At 49.3% G+C, this 20,157-nt stretch overlaps 1 long non-coding RNA gene and 1 other non-coding gene across 2 annotated transcripts in view; one reads left to right on the top strand and one right to left on the bottom strand.

Annotated features, from left to right (window-relative positions):
• Positions 1-17,323, top strand: part of LOC129040356 (uncharacterized) — a 40,363-nt gene extending 23,040 nt beyond the window's left edge. The window contains exons 2-3 of the long non-coding RNA XR_008503601.1: positions 8,292-8,410; positions 9,846-17,323. This is a non-coding gene — a long non-coding RNA (uncharacterized LOC129040356). The remainder of the gene's footprint in view (positions 1-8,291; positions 8,411-9,845) is intronic.
• Positions 5,314-5,375, bottom strand: LOC129041801 (U7 small nuclear RNA). Its single transcript, XR_008503946.1, has one exon. It is a non-coding gene; the product is annotated as a U7 small nuclear RNA (small nuclear RNA).
• Positions 17,324-20,157: the final 2,834 nt, after the last annotated feature.

The raw sequence follows: 20,157 nt of genomic DNA, 5'->3' as shown, positions 1-20,157 counted from the left end.
AAAGGTGGTACTCATTCAGGTCAGGGCTGGGAGATCAGCAGTATAGAGAGACTGGTGTGGCTGCCCAGGCAGGGGGTGGCTGTGCCTGCCTGGGGTATTGGGAAGGCTGCCGAGACCCAGTGACACTTGGGCCTGGCCTTGAAGGTAACTAGGAGTTTGCAAGCTAGAGAGTGAGGGAGAGGAGAGGTTGGGAAGGATGCACAGAGGCTGTGTGTTTCGGACTTGGGGAGAATTGGTTGGGTTGAGGGAATGTCCAGAGAGAGATTTGGCAAGGACACTCGGAGACTGGTGTGTGGGTGGCCTCCTGGGCTGCCTTAGACCCTCATCTTCATGCCCTGCTGCTATGAATTTTTTATTATTGTATTTTGTTTCATTTTGGCAGGATATTTTGATAGACTTCTAAAAATGGACAAGACTGTTTTTCTAGCCTTTTGTGATAAAAGTGCCCTTTGTGCTAAAAATTCTAGCCCATGGTGTGTTGCATCTGTAGGTCTCTAGCTTGGCCAGGCCTGCTTCTGTTTGGGGTTTCTAGAGCTGATACTCCTCTGCTGAAGGCTTTATAAGCTCAGATGGCATTTCCTGCCCTGAATCCAAGTCTGCTGCTTAAGAATACGCCATTAAAGGCTCACTGGGTTTGGGTTGGAGTGTGGAATTCTCATTCCACTCAGAATGAGCACGGCTGGGCACAGATTGCAAGACCTCTTTTAGATTTGAAGGTCTCAGCTCTTGCAGATGGAAATGACTGAGCTCCTGGTGCTGAACTGAGAGCTGACATGAGACAGAGGAACTGTGGGCACCATCCATATTCACCTGGATCCTGAGTGCGGCTTCTCTTTTCCTCTGCCCTTCTCAGTTTGAAGTTTTTGAAGCTCTCATTTCTTCCTCCAGTTCTGTTTACTTTGCTTTTTATTTCATTTCCTTTATCCGGTCTGTTTCTCCTATTTCTGTGTGAACTATCCTAGTTCAACCTCTCATTTGAATTCAGTGAAAGCTGTCTGCCTACAGACTCCATGTCTCTTAAACCTCTGCTCCTTGGAAACCCAGGTTCCTTCTTCCCTTCAGAGCTCAGTTTCATCAGCACTTCTGGGAGATTGCAATGTTGTCTGCACAGAAAAATGACCCCTTTATTTCAAGGCACTCCTCTCTACCTTCCAGAAGCATGGTTTTGGGTGTGAGCTGCCAGTTACAGTCCTTAGCATGGTTTGCTAAGGTCTGGGCCTGGGCACATGACCCATCCCAAGCCAAAGGCAATCCTTCCCTGGGACTGCATCTGGAGCTGGTGTAGGGGGTATATGTTTCTCTGTGGTCCTAAAGCCACAAGGTCGTCGATTTGGAGATGCTTCCAGCCTTGGGGTGGATGAAAGAACTCCTCCCTCAGAGAGTGAATCCATCACCAACAAGGAGAAACACATGAACAAGAGACATGGGCCTTCACCTTTATATCCAGGCCCATTCCTTTATTGCTTTGTCCTTCAATTCACCCACTCTTTTTACCTCCTCTCCCCCAAACTCTTGCTACAGCGTTGCTCCTTTGTGGTATGCTCTTTGGAAGATTTCTGTTGAAACTAGAATGAAATCTCGACTCTCATGTGGTCAACAGGCCTGGCCTCCTGCCTGCCTCCCTCCCTGCTCCCTGGGTGTCCTAGACCCATCTTGCAGCATGTTCCTCCCCCAGGGTCCCTTCACAGCCGTCTTCAGAGAGGCCTTCCCTGGCATGTCCCTGAGGGAAGCCACCCTCCTCACTCTAAATCATCAGGTCCCAGAGATTTCTTTTAAAGCACTTAGATCATTTTATATCTGTACCTGCCTTTGAAGTTTACTTGCTTTGTTCCCTTTTTATCTGTCCCATAAAGAGTTCAGCCCCATGGTGAGCCCATGTGCCCAGGATACTGTATCCCTAGCGTTTGGCATGGATGGGCTCCAGAAACTGCTTGTTGAGTGCACGAATGAGAGTGAGAATACTGGAGAACATCCCCCTGTGGCCAGGGGCTTGTCCCCTAAGCCAGCCAGCTCTGGCTTTCCCAAGGTAACGCTATGTGCACCAATAGCATCTGGGTGCCATCCTTTCCTGTTTCACTGTGGTAAAAGGTGGGTGAAGAAGAATGAATTTCACTGGGCATGGTAGCTCATGCCTGTAATCTCAGCACTTTGGGAAGCTGAGGCAGGTGGATCACTTGAGGTCAGGAGTTCGAGACCAGCCTGGCCAACATGGCGAAACCCCATTTCTACTAAAAATACAAAAATTAGCCAGGCGTGGTGGTGTGCGCCTGTAATCTCAGCTACTTGGGAGGCTGAGGCAGGAGAATAATTAGAACCCGGGAGGCAGAGGTTGTAGTAAGCTGAGATCGCACCACTGCATTCCAGCCTGGGCAATAGAGGGAGACTCCGTCTCAAAAAAAAAAAAAAAAAAAAAAAAAAAGAGAAAAGAACAACGAATTTGAGGGGTGTAGTCTTTGGGCTGGGCCCTGAAGGGCACATGGGATTTGGGCCCAAGAGATATTCCCAGCTGAGCGGGGTCTCAGACCTCATAGCCGTGTGAAACACCTGAGTCTCAGGAAAGGCCTTTCAGTACACCCCATTCACATTGACTGCCACTCCCTTCCCCTACCCTCTGATTTATGAACTTTGGCCTCACTTGTTACCTTCCTGATATGAGAAAGCATCTTTTGTTCATTTCCTGCATGGTTGGACCCAAGGTCCGTGAGACAAAGACAAGGTCCAGCCCAGGATGTGGAATGGCCACAGAAGATGATGGTGACAGCTTGGGGCTGAGGGAAACCGCGGGAACAGAGCACTCATGGCGTGGGCTGGGCTCAGTCCCCAGGCAGGGTGACTGTGTGGCTGGGATGCAGGAGTGTCGGGTGCTAGTTGGCTGGGGAGGCACAAGCCCCTGTGAGCAGGGGGAACGCAGGCAGCCCTGTGGTTGGTTTATGGGGCCCTGGGGAGCTGTGGAACAAGTGAGGGTGTGGTCAGGCTGCATTTGGGGAAGACAAGTGGAGGGGGAAGACAGAAGCTGGGACAGGGCAGGCGGCTGTTGGTGTCAGTGGAGAACCGGGCAGACACCCCAGGTCAGTTGTGACCAAGAGTCTTTTTGGAGGTGAGACCCAGGATGTGGGTGTGAGTGAAGAGGGCTGAGCCAGAGGAAGTAACTCTCCTGTTTTCTGAAGGAGCTGCCTGATTTCGTTTCCACTCGGTGTCTTCCTGCACCTTTCTTATTTCTGTCTGCACTTTTCTCATTCAGAAAAGAGCATAGGCACGGATGCCACCCACAGCAGACAGTCCCGAGGGGCCTTGAGAGACACCAACTGCAGCTTCTGCTGTCCTGGGGCTCCCCCACCCCCAGAAGCTCCCCCGCCTCACAGAGGCCTGAGCTAAGCACAGAATATTCTGGAACATTTTCCCTGTACACCCTGGGGGAGTGGACACAGAGCTGGAATTATCACGGTTCATCTCAAAAATGGTCACATAGTTTGTATTCTGTTCTGTAATACGTTTTTATTTAAAATAAATACAATGCTTTACATTTTTATCCTAGAGAAAATTTCATGCTGCAGCATCTCATTTAAACTACACTGCAGCACCTTCGAGTGGGTTCTAGTGTTATTATTACTACCACTAAAACTTCCATTTGACATTGATGTAGATTTTGGGAGACTCAGAAAAGGGAGGGCCCATCAGCACTCACGCCAGAACCGAACCTTAGGTTGTTGGCCAGGTGGGGATCCTGAGGAGCCAGTTGCTGAGGATCAGGACCTGGGAGGCACCCACTGCACAGTTATTTTATTCATGTCATTCCATCTTCTCAGAAATGCCGTCCACAGGCAACCGTGGCTGTCCTTACACCCTCAAGGAGGAACTGGAGACTTAAAGGTGCCAGGATCCTCTAGGGAGGCCTGCCTGGGAGATGGACGGGATGTAGCCGCTTGCACCGGCTGCTTTTCCAGCATCCACTACTGTCTACTGGGCGTGGGCCTGGCCTTGGAGAACCAGCTCGATCTCTTGCCCCCTGTGTCCCCTCTGTGGTCATTTGTTAATTGTGCTTTCCTTTCCCAAAGTCAACAGAACAATGCACAAAGCCCCTTTCATTCTGGAGAGCCTATTTATTTGTTTAGATAGAGCTTCAGAGAGTTGGCAGCCCTGACGCAGCTGCCCGCTGCCCATCCCAGGCAGGAAATGGAAACCCCCACACAATCGGCCTGTTGTGTAAAGCACAGTGATGACCATCAGGAGGTGGCTCAGCCTCCCGGGATGGGGGTGTCTGCTTGCTATGCAGCATCTCCAGATGCTCCCTAGTTACTAGTATCAGTGTGCTCTCCCCCTCCGGGGGTTTCCTTAACAGCCCATGTGCTGACACATGGTTCTCAGCCTTTTTCTGCCTCCATGCTACACACACTAAACCCTCTGGTCAATGTCAGTGTCGCCTCTCTGATGGTCAGTGATGCTCCTTTTGTCCGTGGGGGCAGCACCCAAGGAAGGGCTGGGAAAGTTCTCTCCTCCCAGAGTTCTTATTCATAGGGAGTCATGGAGAAGGTCCCAGAATAGAAATATCCTACACCCCCACATACCAGCCACATAACCCCTGCTGCCTGCGGACTGAGCCCAGCCCATGCCCTCGGTGCTCTTCTCCCTAGGTTTAAATTCAGAGCCCTGTTGCCTGAGTTGACCCTGCTCTCACCTTGAATGCACTGGCAGATTTCCATGGGCTTCCAGCACCTCCTCTGTGCCCACTGGGGCCTGATTCTGGGGATGACAGCAGGAGTGAAGAGGGGATGAAAACTGTCCCTAAAGAAAGAGCCAAGTGATGTTGAGTGCATGGGGAAGGGAACAGCATGATCTGTGGGTACACATGGGCCATGCGGGGCTGACAAGGAAGGATATGGCTGGGCTCCTTGGGGGTGCATGAGGCACATGGAGCACCGTGCTTGAAGGCTGAGATACCAATGAGGAAACGGGTGCATTTAACACAGTGACAGCTTTTAAAATTTGCCCTGAGGCAGGTGGCCAAGCTTATGTGTGATATTGATCCCTCCAGGGGTAGATGAGGCAGCACCACAGACTGAATGCTCACCCGGCATCAGCATCACACATCCTAATTCTCAAAGTCATCATTCGAGTGGGGTTGTATCTACTTTTTAAAGATGAAGAGATTCAGTAATGTTTTTGCAGACATGGTAGAGCTAGTGGATGGCAGGAGCCCCTATCTCTTCTCAAGGGTGTCTGTCTTAGTCCATTTAGTGTTGCTATAACAGAATGCCTGAGACTGCGTAATTTATAAAGAAAAGAGAGTTTTTTTTTTTTTTTTTTTAGTTGGGGGATTGCTTTCCAGCAAAACCTGAAAAGCCTGCTAGACAAATTCTAAAAGAGCTCTAACACTTAAGAAAAGAGGTTGATTTGGCTCATGGTTCTGGAGGCTGTGAAGTCCAGGAAGCATGGTGCTGGCTTCTTGTGAGGACCTTGTGCTGCACCCTAACATGGCAGAGAAGCAGCAGGGGAAGCAAGCATGTGCAAAAGGCCAGCCATGAGACGCTGCCTCAATCTGCCGCAAACTGCTCTTGTGAGGGTGAGTCAATTCCCGTGAGAACTGACCCAGTCTAGTGAGAATGGCATTAACCCATTCATGAGGGTGAGTTCTCAAGACCCAAACACTCCTGTTAGGTTCCACCTCCTATCACATGAACTTTTGGGGGACACACTCAAAATGTAGCAGTGTCCTTTTCCTCAGGCACCCCTCAGGTGGGGTGAAGGCTGGGCACAACAAAATTGGTGTGAAGACTCATCCCAAATGAATGGGGCACCCTCTTCCCTACAGGAGCATCCACATAGCAGCTCCAAGCACTCAGCTTCCAGGGCCAGCAGGCTGCATGGGCGGCACCACTGGGCTCCCGAGAGGGCTGGGGGCTACCAATGACATTTGCACTTCCCTTCAAAGCACCAAGGCACCGAGACTCTGAGGATGATGCCCAGAGGGAGGGTTTGGAGGAGGTCCAGGAGGAAAGAAAGCTGAAGCCTCTTTGGACAGGTGAGGGAGATGGCAGGAGCTTGTGGTTTTAGAGGCTGTGTGAAGTGAGATTGGACACTCAGCTGGGTCAGCCCAGAGGCTGGGTCCTGAGGTTGGTCTCAGGGCAGCTCCGGGAGACTCCACGTGCCCCTTCTGCAGGATGCTTCCCTCTCCCCGAGGCCCATCAGTGTGGAGTGAAGCATCCACCAGGGCCCCCAAGAACATGGCACTGAGGGCACTGGGAATGCTCAGCAGGGCAGTGCCCAGCCTCAGCATGACAGGCTCGATGACCCCAGGAGGATGCTCCAGCACATCCCCTGCCATCCTCACCAGGGCTAGGAGGTGGAGATAGGCACTGGTGCTGCCCATGCAGTGCCCTGGGTTCTACATCTGGATTTCCCAGCAGGATGGGGTTTCAGGAGTCCCCTTAGGGAACCAGCTAATTTAACCTTATTAATCAGATGGGAATCAAAGGTCCTGGGTGGGGAAGTGAAAAGCTGCATGCTACAGACACCTGGAGGTGGTAGGGGCTCCTCCAGCCACCTGGGAAAGGGCTCTAGGTGGGAGTCCCTGCTCTGCCAACCTTGGGAGGTCTCCATCCATCTCCCTGACACTCCCAGGGCCTGAGGAATCCTTGACGTCTCCTCTAGGTGCAACCCGTGTCCCTATGTGCATCCCAGGGGTCATCCTCAAATACCACCATGGTCTTGGTGTCCAGAATCTTCTTAGCAGGTGGGGCTCTCCTTTCTTCACCAGCCTGTTGGGATCAGCTCAGCCAGCCTGGTTAAAGGACAAGTGGCTCTGAGCTTTATTGTAGAACTTACTTTGTTTTCCTCATAACTTTCTCTTTCCATATCTGCAGCTGCCATTGTGTGGTGCTCCTCAAGGATGGGGACCCCCTGTTCTCTCAGCTCCACTCCCCAGCATGAGTCATGGTCTCTCTAAAGACCCCATGGCCTTAAAGCAAACATCACCAGGTGCACCCAGCAAGGCTGGTGTCGTCTCTGGATTCTCTTCATAACGCTATGGGAACACAGGAAGATAAAGCTCAAAGTGGAGGGAAATTTTTGGTAGCTTTGGGTGTTGGAAGTGGTGCAGCTCCCCAGGACTCCAGCCCCTCAGCAAAGCCGCCCTCAGATACTGTGTATGGGCTGTAGCAAGTCTGTTGATTTCTCATGGGGTAATGCCCTCCTTGGATGTTACTCTTTGCAGTTTACATAATACTAGACACATATTATTTTCCTTTATCTTCATACAACCCTACGTTTTCAGCATTCTGGGAATTAACCACAAGTCCCACTATCTGGTGCTCAGAAAGACATGGGACACCCTTGGAGAGGAGCACTTGGCCTCTTTGCTGTCCTCGGACTTAGTGCAGGGTGGTGGGCGCTGGGTGCAGTGGATGGGGCTGGGCAGCAATGATGGTGCCCTTTACTCTTCTCCATTTACCTCCAAGGTTCTTCATGGTCTATGACTCCAAGGTTTGAAATGATCTCATTTACCCCACATGATAGATGTGGCCCTTCCAGATGAGGCGTTCAACAAGACTACATGGTAGAGCAGCCAGAGAATCCACTAGAAATAAGGCTCAAAATAAGGAGTAACCACAAAATAAGGTGATTTATAAAGATGCATTAACTTGTTTCACTAGAGAGGCAGCATTTTATTGAGTAAAGAGCACTGGGTTTTTAATCTCAAGAGTCAGCTATAGTTAGGGTTCTGCTGTCTGTCTAAAGATCTTGGTCAAGGTGTGTCTCCTTTCTTCCCTTGTAAAGGGATGAATGGGAATCCCCACCTTAGAATCTCTATGACATTATGAAGCTAGAAGTAAATAAGGGGCATAGACAACCTTTCAAAATCAGCAAGGGTTGTCCCAATAGGGTGTTGGCTACAAGAATTATTTCATGAAAGAATATCTCAGGGATCACAGTTGAGCTGAATCTGGATCATTCTTTTGACCTGTACTGAGGAAAAGACAGGAATTTGAGTGCATTTAGGGTGAGCTGGCATTTTTCAGTTCTCGCCTCTCCATGCAATGATGCTGTCTGCTGGCCCCAAAGGCACTGTGTTGGCCATCCCTGACCACAGCCTTGTCAGAGCCTGCTGCAGCCGGGGGGCTGGGCTTGCCTAACAGCTGGGAGCCACTGGTCCCAAGTGGGCATTACAGGGTTAACTTGTGTCTGTGGCCAAGGCATAGAATCAAAGTAGGATGAGTCACCTCTTGTGCATTTCTTATTTCAGCCCTCCTGCCACTTTAGAAGTTTCTATGTTTAATTTCCTCGTTTCATTCCAGAGACAGAGAATGCTGATTCACTATGCAGTGGAACGTGCCTAACGTGTCAACAACTAAATGCCCAGTGACAGTGTGGTTGTCTGGGCAACAGAAGAAGTCACCCACGCAAACACTTAAAGGTGAGCTGTGAGGGTTAAGCAAGCGGGAGCTTTTCACTGAGTGAACTCACGTCCACACGGGGTGCGTGTTCAGACTCACGGGGCAGCTCCAATTATGGGGAAGGTCGGAGAAATTCCAGGCTCTGAAGAGTCCAAGACAGCATTCCAGCTCATTCCTAATTTTATATTCAGGTTCCTTAAAACAAAAACTTCACTATGAGACATTCAAACCCTTTGCATGTTACAGTCTGCAAAGTTTGAAAAGCATTTCCTTCCTTAGTGTCTCTGAGTTGCCCTAAATACTTTCTTTCAACCAGCAGGATAGGGGACAGTAGGTTTTTGTGACTACTTAAGTCTTGGCAGCAAGAATGGGGCCCCAGAAGGCGCTAGTGTTTCTAGAACAACCGATATCAGGGCAGGTGTCTTGTGCTTGGCCCGTTTGCGGGCCACTTGCCTGGAGTTATGGGACAGGGATGAGCACGTTCCTGCCCCTAAGGAGGTCATGGTCAGTAGGGGAGGCTGCATAGACAAAACTCAACCCCTGGACTATGGCTGTGGCCCTGGATGGCCCGGAGGCCCAAGAAAATATTGGGCAAGAGTACCTCTTTTCTTTCTCTGTAAAGGGAGTAATGGGAATTCACACACTACAGTCATTGTGACAGGATGTGTGGGTGGGGGTGTGCAGGGGACTTGAAGAGGCCACTGCATCCCAACTTTCTCTTCTGTTGATTATTTCCTTTAGATAACTTCTCATGGATATTGCTTATGAGCAGATGCCTTGCTGGGTGGGAAGGGGGATGGACGTGAAAATACATAAATCATCATCTCTGTTTGTGGAACTCGAGGTCAGGTGTGGAGAGGGCTGAGCAGGTGAAACTGAGTTTCCAGGTTGGGGCATGAGCCGGGGGCTGAAAGGGGCTCTCCCTGTCCTGGCAGGGAGGATTCTCTTCTTCCCTGCTCTGTGGTTGCATGTGGCCCGCCAGCCCTTTCTCTGTCACACCATGATGCAGTCATGGGTGGTCCACCCATTGATCTCAGGCATTTGTGGTCCTCCTCAAGGGAGAACACATGTTGGGTCATCTTCGTCTCTGATCTTTGTCCCTGCTGTGCGTGACCATGCTGGTGGTCAGGAGGGAGCTAAGCTCACAGGTGTGCCCAGGTATTTGGTAGGGCAAAGGCCTGGGCTGAGACTCTACAATCTTGGGCTTGAGTTTTCCCATCTGTAGGACAGGAGCAGGGCCAGCATCCTAGGTTTGTGGTGAGGACTGGTTGAGGGCCACACCAGGCTCCTGGATGTGGCCGGCTGACCAGGGATGGGTGTCTCACTGGCTCGCAACAGGGAAGAACAGAAATTGAGAGTAAATCAATGTGAACTTTACAGCAGTTAGGCAGAGTAATTTCATATCTGTTGAATCTAACAGAAATTGGGATTTGTGTTTTGTCTTCGTTTTTCTAGGACCTTATTTATTTTACAAGAGGAACAGTTTTCAATGGAATGGATATTAAAAGACACACCTGGATCCCTTTACCGCCGGTGCTTTGAGAGGCACCATCAAGGACAGTGAGCTAACGCAGGTAACTCAGGTAACTCAGGTAACAGGGCAGTGAGCTAATGCAGGTAACACAGGTGACAGAGTCATGGGCTAATACAGGTAACACAGGGTAGTGAGTTAGCTCATGTAATATAGCTAAGCCAGGTAACCCAGCTTACACAGCCAACACCTGGCAGTGGGCTAACACAGTTAACTCAGGTGCTCACCTTGGGCACATCCCCAAGGCCCCTCGTGAGGTGGTCTGATGGCTGTCTACATGTGCTCCTGGACATCTGTATCCTGGTGCAGGGGAGCCTGGCAGGAGAGTGGACCCTCAGACCCTCCCTCAGCCACACAGGGCAGACATCCTCCACGTGGCTTCAGCCGCAGCTATCAATTGAGTGGTGGGCAAGGCCATGCTCTGGATAGTGTACCTGGTCCTCGGTGAGGCCCAGCCCCACTGACAAGCATTTGGGGTCTGTTTAATTGCTCAGCCTGTCTGCTGCTATTTGTCACATGCTAGTATTGGTGTGGCAGCTGCTTCTCTGAGTTCTAGCACAGGAAAGTCCTGGAGACGAGGCCACTGCCAATGGGGGACCCTGCAGCCTGGAAGGGAAGGTGCCTGTGTGGTCCAGCCCTAGTGGCAGAAACTTGGGTCTGCTCTGTGTGTTGTTGTGTCTACAAGTGTGTCTGCTTGGCTCCTCACTGACAACAGGAGTCTAAGAGATTCCTAACAACTGACTAAACAACACAGAGTCTGAGCAAACGTTACAGAAATGGGGGAAATTGCAATGAAATTCTGGAAAAGGAAACAGGCACAACTGAGACAACATGGAACCTTGCTTCTGAAGGAAGGGGTGGGGTGCTGTCCAGAAAGTTCTAGAAGACAAAGCACTAGCAAAAGGCAAGAACATATTGTGAATGTCTCAGGAGAGGGATTCTGCAATTTTTTTTTTATCCACTAGGACAATCCTGTACTGCAAAGAGTGTGGGGCTCTGGGCAAACCCTTCTCTATCCCGAGTCTCATTATTTTCAGTCTATAGTAGGGCAGTAGTGGGTAAGATGCCGCTAAAGTCCCTTCCAGGACCAATGCTGGGAGTTTTCTTTGAAGGGACACGGTGGCTGCTCCTTTCCGCCCTGATGGCTTCCTCATGCCTCCTCCTTCCTTGCCAACCCACATCATCTCCCTGGGACTTTGCTTGCAGTCAGCTCAGAGGCTGCCTCCACGCCTGCATTCCTACTGTGCTGTAAACACAAAGGATTCATGCCAGATAGGGTGGAGTGGGGTGGGTCTTACCCCTCCTGAGAGAAGCCTGTGAACTCTGACTCAGTGAGTTAAGGAGAAACACTTCTCAGGTGTGGAGAACACCTACGCTGCTGTGTTGAAGGTGGTGCTGGGCAACACTTAAGTCTCCTCCAGGAGCCCCAGGAGCAGCCGCTGGGGGATGACCTGCACGTGGTCCGGTAACCTGTGTCAGGTTTGCAGGATGTTAGGGCCTTCAAGTTGTTTAGCTCAAAAATATTCAAACTTCCTTAGCAGCAAAAATATTCTTTCTCAAACAAAATCTTATATGGAGTCCGAATATATAAAATTTCTATATTAAAGACAGCGTTTTGTAAATTTCTTTATAATTTCTCATTAATGATGCTTATTTATTTTTAATTAAGCCAGTCAACAAAACTGTAAAGGACCTTTTGGTCAACCTGGATACTTTCAGTTGTTTCAATATTTTCGTATCTTGATCTTCCTCATGTGGTTCCCGAAAATTCCAATTCATAAAGATAAATAGCAGTATAATAATTTCTATAATTTTCTTGAATAGATATGTCCAGTTTTAAATTTCAGGGAAATAAAAGAACCTCCTAATCAAAGACATGCCTGAAAGAATTTGACTCGAACTCAAAATATCTGAGATGATGGATATGCTAATGACCCACATCTGACCACTATACATTGTATGTGTGGAAGCTTCACTCTGTAGCCCATACATATGTACAATTATTTTATGCCAATTAAAAAAAGAAATTTGAAATATACTTGTGTAGGAGTCATGAAAGAAGTATTTTTTAAAATTGAGGTAAAATTCACATATCATAAAATTCACCATTTTAACCATTTTAAGGTGTACAATTCAGTGGCTTTTACATTCTCAATGTTGTGCCAGCATGGTCTCTATCTAACTGCAGAACATTTTTATCACCCCCAAAAGAAAACTGTCCCTATTAAGTATGCATATTTTCACTTAAGTTTTGAAGTAGTTACAATATATTAAAATGAAATGGAGGCAAACCAGAATAACCAAGATGGTTTTAGGTCGTGGTAAATGCCGTGAAGGGAAAGTGATAGAGAATGAGAGGGAAGAAAGACCCTTGATTTAAGACCCAGACAATGGGAAGGTGTCAGCAATGGAAAGGGCAAAGGATGGGCCTGAAGAGGGGAAAGAGAGGGTGTGCAGAAGCCCTGAGGCAGGAATGAATTCAGCAGGTTTAAGTATAGAAATGAGACCTGTGCGCTTGGAAGGGAATGTGCCCGGGAAGGATGGGAGGAGCCAGGGTGGGCTGCTGGGGTCTGGGGTGCACTTTAGAATCCCCTGAGCAATGTGGGAGCTCTTGGCCTGGGGCCTAGCCATGGTCGCTGGCAAGCTCTGCAGGTGATCCTAGTGAGAAGCCGGGACACAAATACCTGATGGCCGCTGACGGGTTTGAGAAGCAGATACGCAGAAATGGTCTGTGAGCGTCAACCACAAAACTCAGGAGTTGAGCTTGGTTTCTTCTCAGTCTATGCATATAACATCTTTAAAATGTTTCTTTCTGACATTATGAATCTTGACTTCATGAAACTAAGAAGAAATATAAAGAAAACAAAGCCATTCTGGGTGAAATATTGTCATGCTGGGTCATTAGCCGTTACAGAAAAAAAAAATATCTCATTATCTCCTTGCTAACTATTTTCCAACAACGTTAAAGATTTTATGACATTTATTTTATTGAAAATAATTAGTGCCCGCTGGCCTGGCAGGCAGCTGAGAGGAAGGCACTGTCCCAGAACCCTCTGCTGCAGCCTCTACCCAGGTTCAGGGGCTGCTGTTCCTGCATCTGCTCTTATCCCCACAGGTGCTTTTGTAGCAGGTGTTAGTGGTTCTTGGCTGATTAACAAAGATAAGATTAATTCTACCGTTAGATGGGAACACGGAGATTCAGTCTTATCTGACGCCTGCCAACGTCAGGCTCTTGGGTCTAAATTATGGGAATTTGGATTTCCTTGGCTTTCCACCAGCAGAAATCAGTAGATTTCTGCAAAGGAAACCAAACAAGACTTCAGCTGTCCAGGTACCATCTGCCAGAAATTGGTTGATGCTGCTTCTATTTACAAAAATACTGGCTGTGGAGTGTGTGTCTGTCCCACAAATCCAAGGCTTTCTAGCCTGGCCCTGGGGGTCCGATGTAGGGAGGGAGTTCAGCTGTGAGGCGCAGGCCAAGCCTGTGCTGTGCCTGGGGGAGATGCTCAGGGACCCGGCAGCCACTCATGGAAACTCTGCGTGGCACATCCTCAGGAGAAATCCAGGCCACCCACAGCCTGTGGGGCTGTAAGCAGACAATTTGCTGCTTTGAGTCTCAGTTTCCTTGTCTGAAAAAGGGCCTGATGATAGAGCTTGCTTCTTAATTTTAGCTGTGTTTATCCTATGCTCTGCCACATTCACTGGGGCAGCTTGGTTAGAAGCAACCCTGGCCCCGACCTGATCCCCCTCACTGTGGGGCCCTGGCCAGTTCTCTGTTGGGATGGGAGCCCCCAGCCAGGCTGATCCACAGCTGCCCTCATGGGATTGGTTGAGTGATGCAGCACTTTGGCCGCCATCCCCTGACCACGCCTGGCTCCTAGTGCCCTTGGGGGTCCTGAGCTTTTGGCTGTGGGAGCAGAAGTCCCAAGGGAGGCTCTAAGAATAGAGTCCTTTCCAAAACTCTCATTTCCAAAGTCTGAACTGACTTTGCAATACTAAATAAATATTGAACGAAGTTGACCCTCTCTCTCCTGCCAGAATTTCCGGCTTCTTTTTCTAAAATCCATGCTAATAGCTTCTGAACCTTTTCCTCTGTGAGAAGCCCCCTCTTTTTCAGAATACTTGCTGAAAAGTCGATATCTCGTAAAAGACAAATGCATGAAACTACCAGAAACTTAGGAAGTCCAAGGGAGTCTGAGAAAAATCATAACTTGGTAAGAAAATCTTAAAAAATATTTTTATTAGCTCCTTGAGTAATGGAATTTAGTCAGGACTTCAGACAGAGCCAAATATGAAATTTGTTGTTATTTAATATTATCCAACATGAAACTGCTCTCCATTTTAAGCAATGGTTTAAATGTTAATTTTCATTAGAGATCTTTCTGCTTTCAGGAAAAATAACAGTCAAACCTAGCGCAAACTTGATTAGGTGATTGTTTTGCTTAAAATCCCCAGAGAGTTAAGGTTAGCGATTTCATTCTCATTGTCCTTTGGCTCTGACTGAGGCTTCTCACCTTTCAGTCTTGCTGTTGACTACTACCTACTGTCGACCTGCCTCCACTCTGTGCCTCCACAACCACCCCCAACCAGTTTCCAACTGGAGGGGACTGGCTCCTCCATGGAACCCTGGAAATCTTGCATATATCCACCAGGCCACTTGGCAAGACTGTCACTGTGGCTAAATCCAAATCTTTGCAGAGTGTCTTGTGGTCCTCTGAGATCGTGGGATTGATCATGGAGGCTTATGAGAAGCTGCCATTTCTCATTGCTTCCCTGGGATTGAGGAGGCTGTGGTGAAAGTTTCTCATGGCCTCCTGGCTTCTGACGAGGCCTCCCTTTGGGCACAGCTACAGGTGATAGAGCTGCTTTGCCACAGGGTGGCAGGGTGTCCCATCCCTCATTCCTGTTGCTGTTGTTTCTGTGCTGTCTTGAACAGGGACCTGGGGAGCTGGCATGTGCAGCTCCTCTTCTTTTTGCCGTTCGTGGGCGCAGTAAACCCTCCTGGCCTGAGAAGGGCTCCTTGTTTCTCTGCCTGCTGAATCAGTCCTGTCAGCCTCTGCTTTGTCTTGTGCTTGATATCTCCTCTCCTCCCTGCTCCCAGCCCCCTCCCTGAGATTCAAGTCTGTGTTTGGGGCTCTTCACTTGCTCTGTGGCACTCTTTCTGAGATGCTGCTTGTCTATCCTAACTTCAAACTGTGGAGTGGTCTGTCTGCTCTGTAGTGTCTTTGCTCTGCCCTGCCCAGCTATGGGCTGGAATCTCCAAAGTTTCAAGTGATGAAAGTGGTAGAATATGTCACCTTTGAAAATGGGGAACCTGCCCTGTCTCCCTCAGCGGCACAAAGCACCAGCAGGGGCAGGACACCGGGGGTCTAGGCTGAGGTCCTTTTCAGCTCTGAAAGCTCAGTATCCATCCAGAAGTGCACCAGTCTCCTTGGGAGCTTTAGAGCAGATGACAAGATTGTTGGATACAGGTGGCCAAAGGAGCCCTTTTTTCTTGGGACATTGAAGAAACAGATTAAAATGCTACCTGCACAAGTGGTACTTAAAACCCCACTGTGCTCCTGAATTCCCTCATTCGCAAAATAGTAATACTAATACTTATCTCTCCACTTATTGAGAGGACCCCAGAAAGGTGTCTAGGAGGACACTCTGCCCCTCCAGGACCTGCCACCACACGTCCTATGGGAAAAGCACAGACATGGGATCCAAAGGATCCTAGGTCTTGTTCTAAGTCTCTCCCTCAACAGGTGGGAGAAAACCTTAGTTTTCTTATGTACCATATGAATGTAGCATTAATAGCTAACTTACGAGGTTTCTGTGAAGATCAGTGAGATTATTAGCAAAAATATATATGAAAGTTCCCAGGCCATAGGAGGCACATAATAAATGTTAACTGAATTGATGTTTGAAGTTGTAGGCTTTGCACATCCTATTGGCTTAAAACTGATTAGAGATATGTGCTCTCGCCAGGAAATAGGTACCGAAAACTCCTACCACATCGTCTTAGGAAGGTAGTGTGGAGCTGCATGATGGCCTTCTGAGTCACATTTCTTCCCTAGAAGCTCATCGGCCAGAGTTGCAAAGTTCTGCTGCCTGAGCCATCCGAGGGCTGTGTCTGCTCTGCTGGTGCCCATCCATGCTGGAGCAGAAAGGACCCTAGCTGAAGCTCAGAGGCTGTGACTGGAGCCACGACAGGAAAGGCAGGCTGCTGCTTCTGCAGAACCAGAGGCCTGGGGGAGAGGCCCCAGAGCTCAACACAAAAGCCCCAGATGAAGCCTTAGTGAGGCCGAGTCCTGTCTGAGACTCTGCCATTGGGGTTGCCTGTGAATGGCTGACACTGACCCCTGCCCCCAGCCCCTTTATTGGGATTCTGCTGTTCTCATCCCTGTCCCCTGGTGCAGCTACACACATTTGCTCAGAAAGAGAGCCCCCAGCAGCTTAGAGTTCAAGATTTTCTTGTTGGAAAAACACAACTTCTGTAGAAAATAAAAATGGCAAAATGCTAAATGCTGGTGTGAGCCAAGCATGTGTCAGGTGTGTGTCAGGCATGTGCCACACAGATCATCCTCTGTGTTGTATCTATGGTTCCTTCCCACCATGTTGTGAAAGATGCATCATTGTTCCCACATTGAAGAGGAAATGGAGGCCTGAAGGGTAAAGTGTGTGGCCACCTTGCATGGCCCATAGAAGGCAGGCCCAGGACGGGTGGCCCTGGTCCTGCAGACTCTGAATTCCTTTGCTGTGCTGTGATCACACCCATTGTAATCATGATGCCATAGCCACTGGCACTTGCGTAGCTCTCTCAGCCTTAGAGACTGTCCCCCTGACACTACGTCCTTGGATCTTAACTTAGCCCAGTTGGTAGACAAGCTGGTCATACCCATCAGAGGATGAAAGAAGCCCATGGGAAGTTGGCTGCCCTGCCCTGCCCCTGCCACCTGGGGAAAGGTTGGGAGGAGAGGACTGTTGGAGCCACCCATAGGAGAGCCAGGTTGGGACTGCCAGTGCAGACAGGGTGTGGTGATGCTGTGTGGAGAGTGCCTCTTCCTCCAGGAGAGTGGCTCCGTGTTGAAGAGGACTGAGAATATGGCTGGAACAGGCAATGAGAACCGTTGTCAGCAGGATGTGCCCACGCTAGGGAGCCTGGTCCTGAGCCCAGGGATGTGGGTGTGCGGGGAGGGGAGGTGCAGGAGGTTGGAGGTGGCAGAGGAGATGGACCAGCTCCTTCACTGCATCGGTGGTCCCGACGGTTGACAGGATGGGCTGGATGGGGCTGGCAGTGGACAGAGAGAGGAAGTGTGTCTCTGAAGGGCAGCACAGAGCCATGTGCCCAGCCGAGGGGCATGCAGGATTCTGAAGCCAGCTCAGAGATGGTGTGTCTGGGTAGCAGGGAACTGGGGCATGTTGCAAAAAAAAAAAAAAAACGGGAAGTGGGGCATGCAAGAGCCTGGATGGCAATGATCTATTAAAGATGGAACTCTGGGCTTCGGATACATGACCTGGGGCCCGGAAACATTTGGGTGCCCCACAGGACAGAGCATGGTGTGGCAGGCTGATTGGGGAGATGACCTCGAGGGGAGGGGAGGCTGGAGAAGGTGAGATTAAGCTGTGGGAAGTCCCTGCGGCCGACAGCTCCAGGTGTGAGGCTTGCGGTTCACAAACAGGTTCACACCTACAGCTGCTTGCACCTGGGTCCCAGAGGACCCTGAGGTTCAGGAAGTCTCCTGGAATTGCCTGGGGTCACAGGACTTGTGGGGGCAGAGGTCACCAGGCCTGGCTGTGCCCTGTCCTCCCATCCCCTCTACCGACTGGACACGTGATTTCCTGTCTACTGCAGAGGGACATACAGGGGGAGGGGCAGGGGTGCAGAGACTGTGGGGTGGATGATCAATAAGCGCTTTTACCTTAGACCCTCGGAGGCATTTCAAAAACAACTTTCCCAGTGTTAAAATGAGTGAAGTCAGAAGCTGAAGCAGGCCTGTCCCGGCTCCCTCCAGTGTGTGCGTTTTCTTGACATCACTGGGCTCCTTGCCCTGCTGGCAGCTCCACACCGGCCCCTCAGCCTGGAGGCAGCAGCCCCAGTGGTTGAACCAGGGGTGCTCCCCCAAGGACCTTGTGCATGTCCCATCTAGGGAGAACCTAGGCTGGCAGACGATGAAGTCACTTTTATTTCTATTAAATACTGTGCGGCCTGGAATAGGGACACATGTACAGATTTTAAACCACCCTCAGCCAAGACGGTTCAATGATATGTCAAAGACATCTGACAGGGGTCACCTGTGAGAACAGCTGATGTTGACCTTTGATGTTGGAGAGTACACAGGACACTTGAGTTTCTTCTCACCCATGACACAAGTTCAAACCCAGAGAGAAAGTTAAGCCCATTTTAGTCCTTCCTAGTTTATAAGCATGGACCTATATTCTTCTGAGCTGGGGGAAGCAAAAGATACTGCAGAATTTAGCTGGGAAGCGCACATTCTCTGAGGTCTGATTGTCCACTCTGGTGCCAAGGATGCTCATGAGCACTTTCTGGCTGTTCCATAGCCAGCTTTGACGTGGGGCATTCAAGGACATCCAGGGACACGGCTCACCTTTGGGTGTCAGCCAACCTGGGGAGCAAAGATTCCCCAGGCAATGCAATTGTTCAGTCCCATCCACAAATGCTTACTGAACACCTTCTACAATTAGTCATTGCACCTCATGGAGTGACAGGGACGTGAGGAATCCATAGCCCTGTGGTCTGGGGGCCAGGTGTACGTGTGTGTGATGTTAATGATCGCCTCAGGAGGTGGAGCAAACTCCTCACTCCTCAGATTGGGGCACACAGAGCAGCTTCCATCCACAGAGCACAGCATGGAAAATGGGAAGGGAGAGGCACTCCATGGTGGAAAAACTAACAGGACCTCCTCCCGGTGGTCAAGGCCAACACCCATAGTGATGAGTCACACTGACAATGTGTACCGTTTATGTGATGTGAGGCCCTTCACCGCTGTGGGCTTCCTCCCGAAACCCATATTCCAGTCTAATCATGAGAAAACCATCAGACAAACCCTATTTTGGAGACATTCTGCAAAATACTTGACCAGTCCTCCTCAAAACTGTCAAAGTTGTCAAAAACCAGAAAAATCCTGAGAGCCAAGAACTGCCAAAAGAGATATGACAACTAAATGTCCTGTGGTATCCTGGCACAGGAGAAGAACATTAGGTAAAAACCAAGGGAACCTGAGTAATTTATCAATATTGGTTCATTAATTATAACAGATGTGCCATACACATATAAGACATTAACGATGGGGGAAACTGGGTATGGGTTACATGGAAACTCTTTTCACTATTTTCATAAATTTTATTTACTAAATTTGTGATTTTTTAATCTAAATCTGTTCTGAAATAAAAAGTTTATTTAAAAAAACCACTCCATCCAGTAGGCGATAGCAGGTGACCTGCCAAAGAGGTGGAGCCAGTTGATGGCTGGAGGCAATCGAGATGCTCGGGGGATGGTGACAGATGCATCTAAGACATGACAGTGATGAGGCAGTGTCCCAGACACCAAGGGCAACACCCCCAGGAACCTGGACCCCTTACGGTGGCTGAGATCCTTGCAGGATCAGTACAATGAGAGTTGTTATGGCTACTCTGACCCATCAGTAACCAGGCTTGTGAGATTGGCCGGAACCTGGGATAACATAAAGCTATGAAGGCAGAGGCTCGAGAAACCTGAAGAGTGTAGTCAAAGTCATGTTGAGATCAGAGCTCACAGCTAACAGATAACACAGCAAAGGCATGAAGCCCAGCACGAGTGAGGGGCATCAGTGATGCAGACACCAAGACGACAGTAGAAAGGGTCCAGAAGGGTCGTCCTGAAAATTAAGTTGATGTAAGTGTCTTTTGGAGAATTTACCTTTCCTTTGTATCAGCAATCAGCATGCTTGCTCTTTCTGACACAGGGATCCAAGTTCATTCACTAAAACCAATCTTAGACATAGGAGAGGACTGCTCTTTCTGTCGGATGAGTCCCACTAGAGCCTGAAGTAAAGCCAAAATGCAAGTTGGCAAAACTATGGTTTGGAGAGAGACAGACTGCACACACACTTGATAGTGTTTAGTTCCTGGATGGAGCTGTTCCTGAAGTCTACACCTGAGCTTGCAGTATAACTTGTGTTTGTATTTTGCTTAAGCCAGTTTGAATGGAATTTATGCTACTTAGAATAAAAGGGTCCTGAGAATCTTCCTACT

The sequence above is a fragment of the Pongo pygmaeus genome, chromosome 6 (genome assembly GCF_028885625.2).
Source record: "Pongo pygmaeus isolate AG05252 chromosome 6, NHGRI_mPonPyg2-v2.0_pri, whole genome shotgun sequence".
NCBI classification, from domain to species: domain Eukaryota; kingdom Metazoa; phylum Chordata; class Mammalia; order Primates; family Hominidae; genus Pongo; species Pongo pygmaeus.
This window is presented reverse-complemented; position numbering and strand designations above follow the sequence as displayed.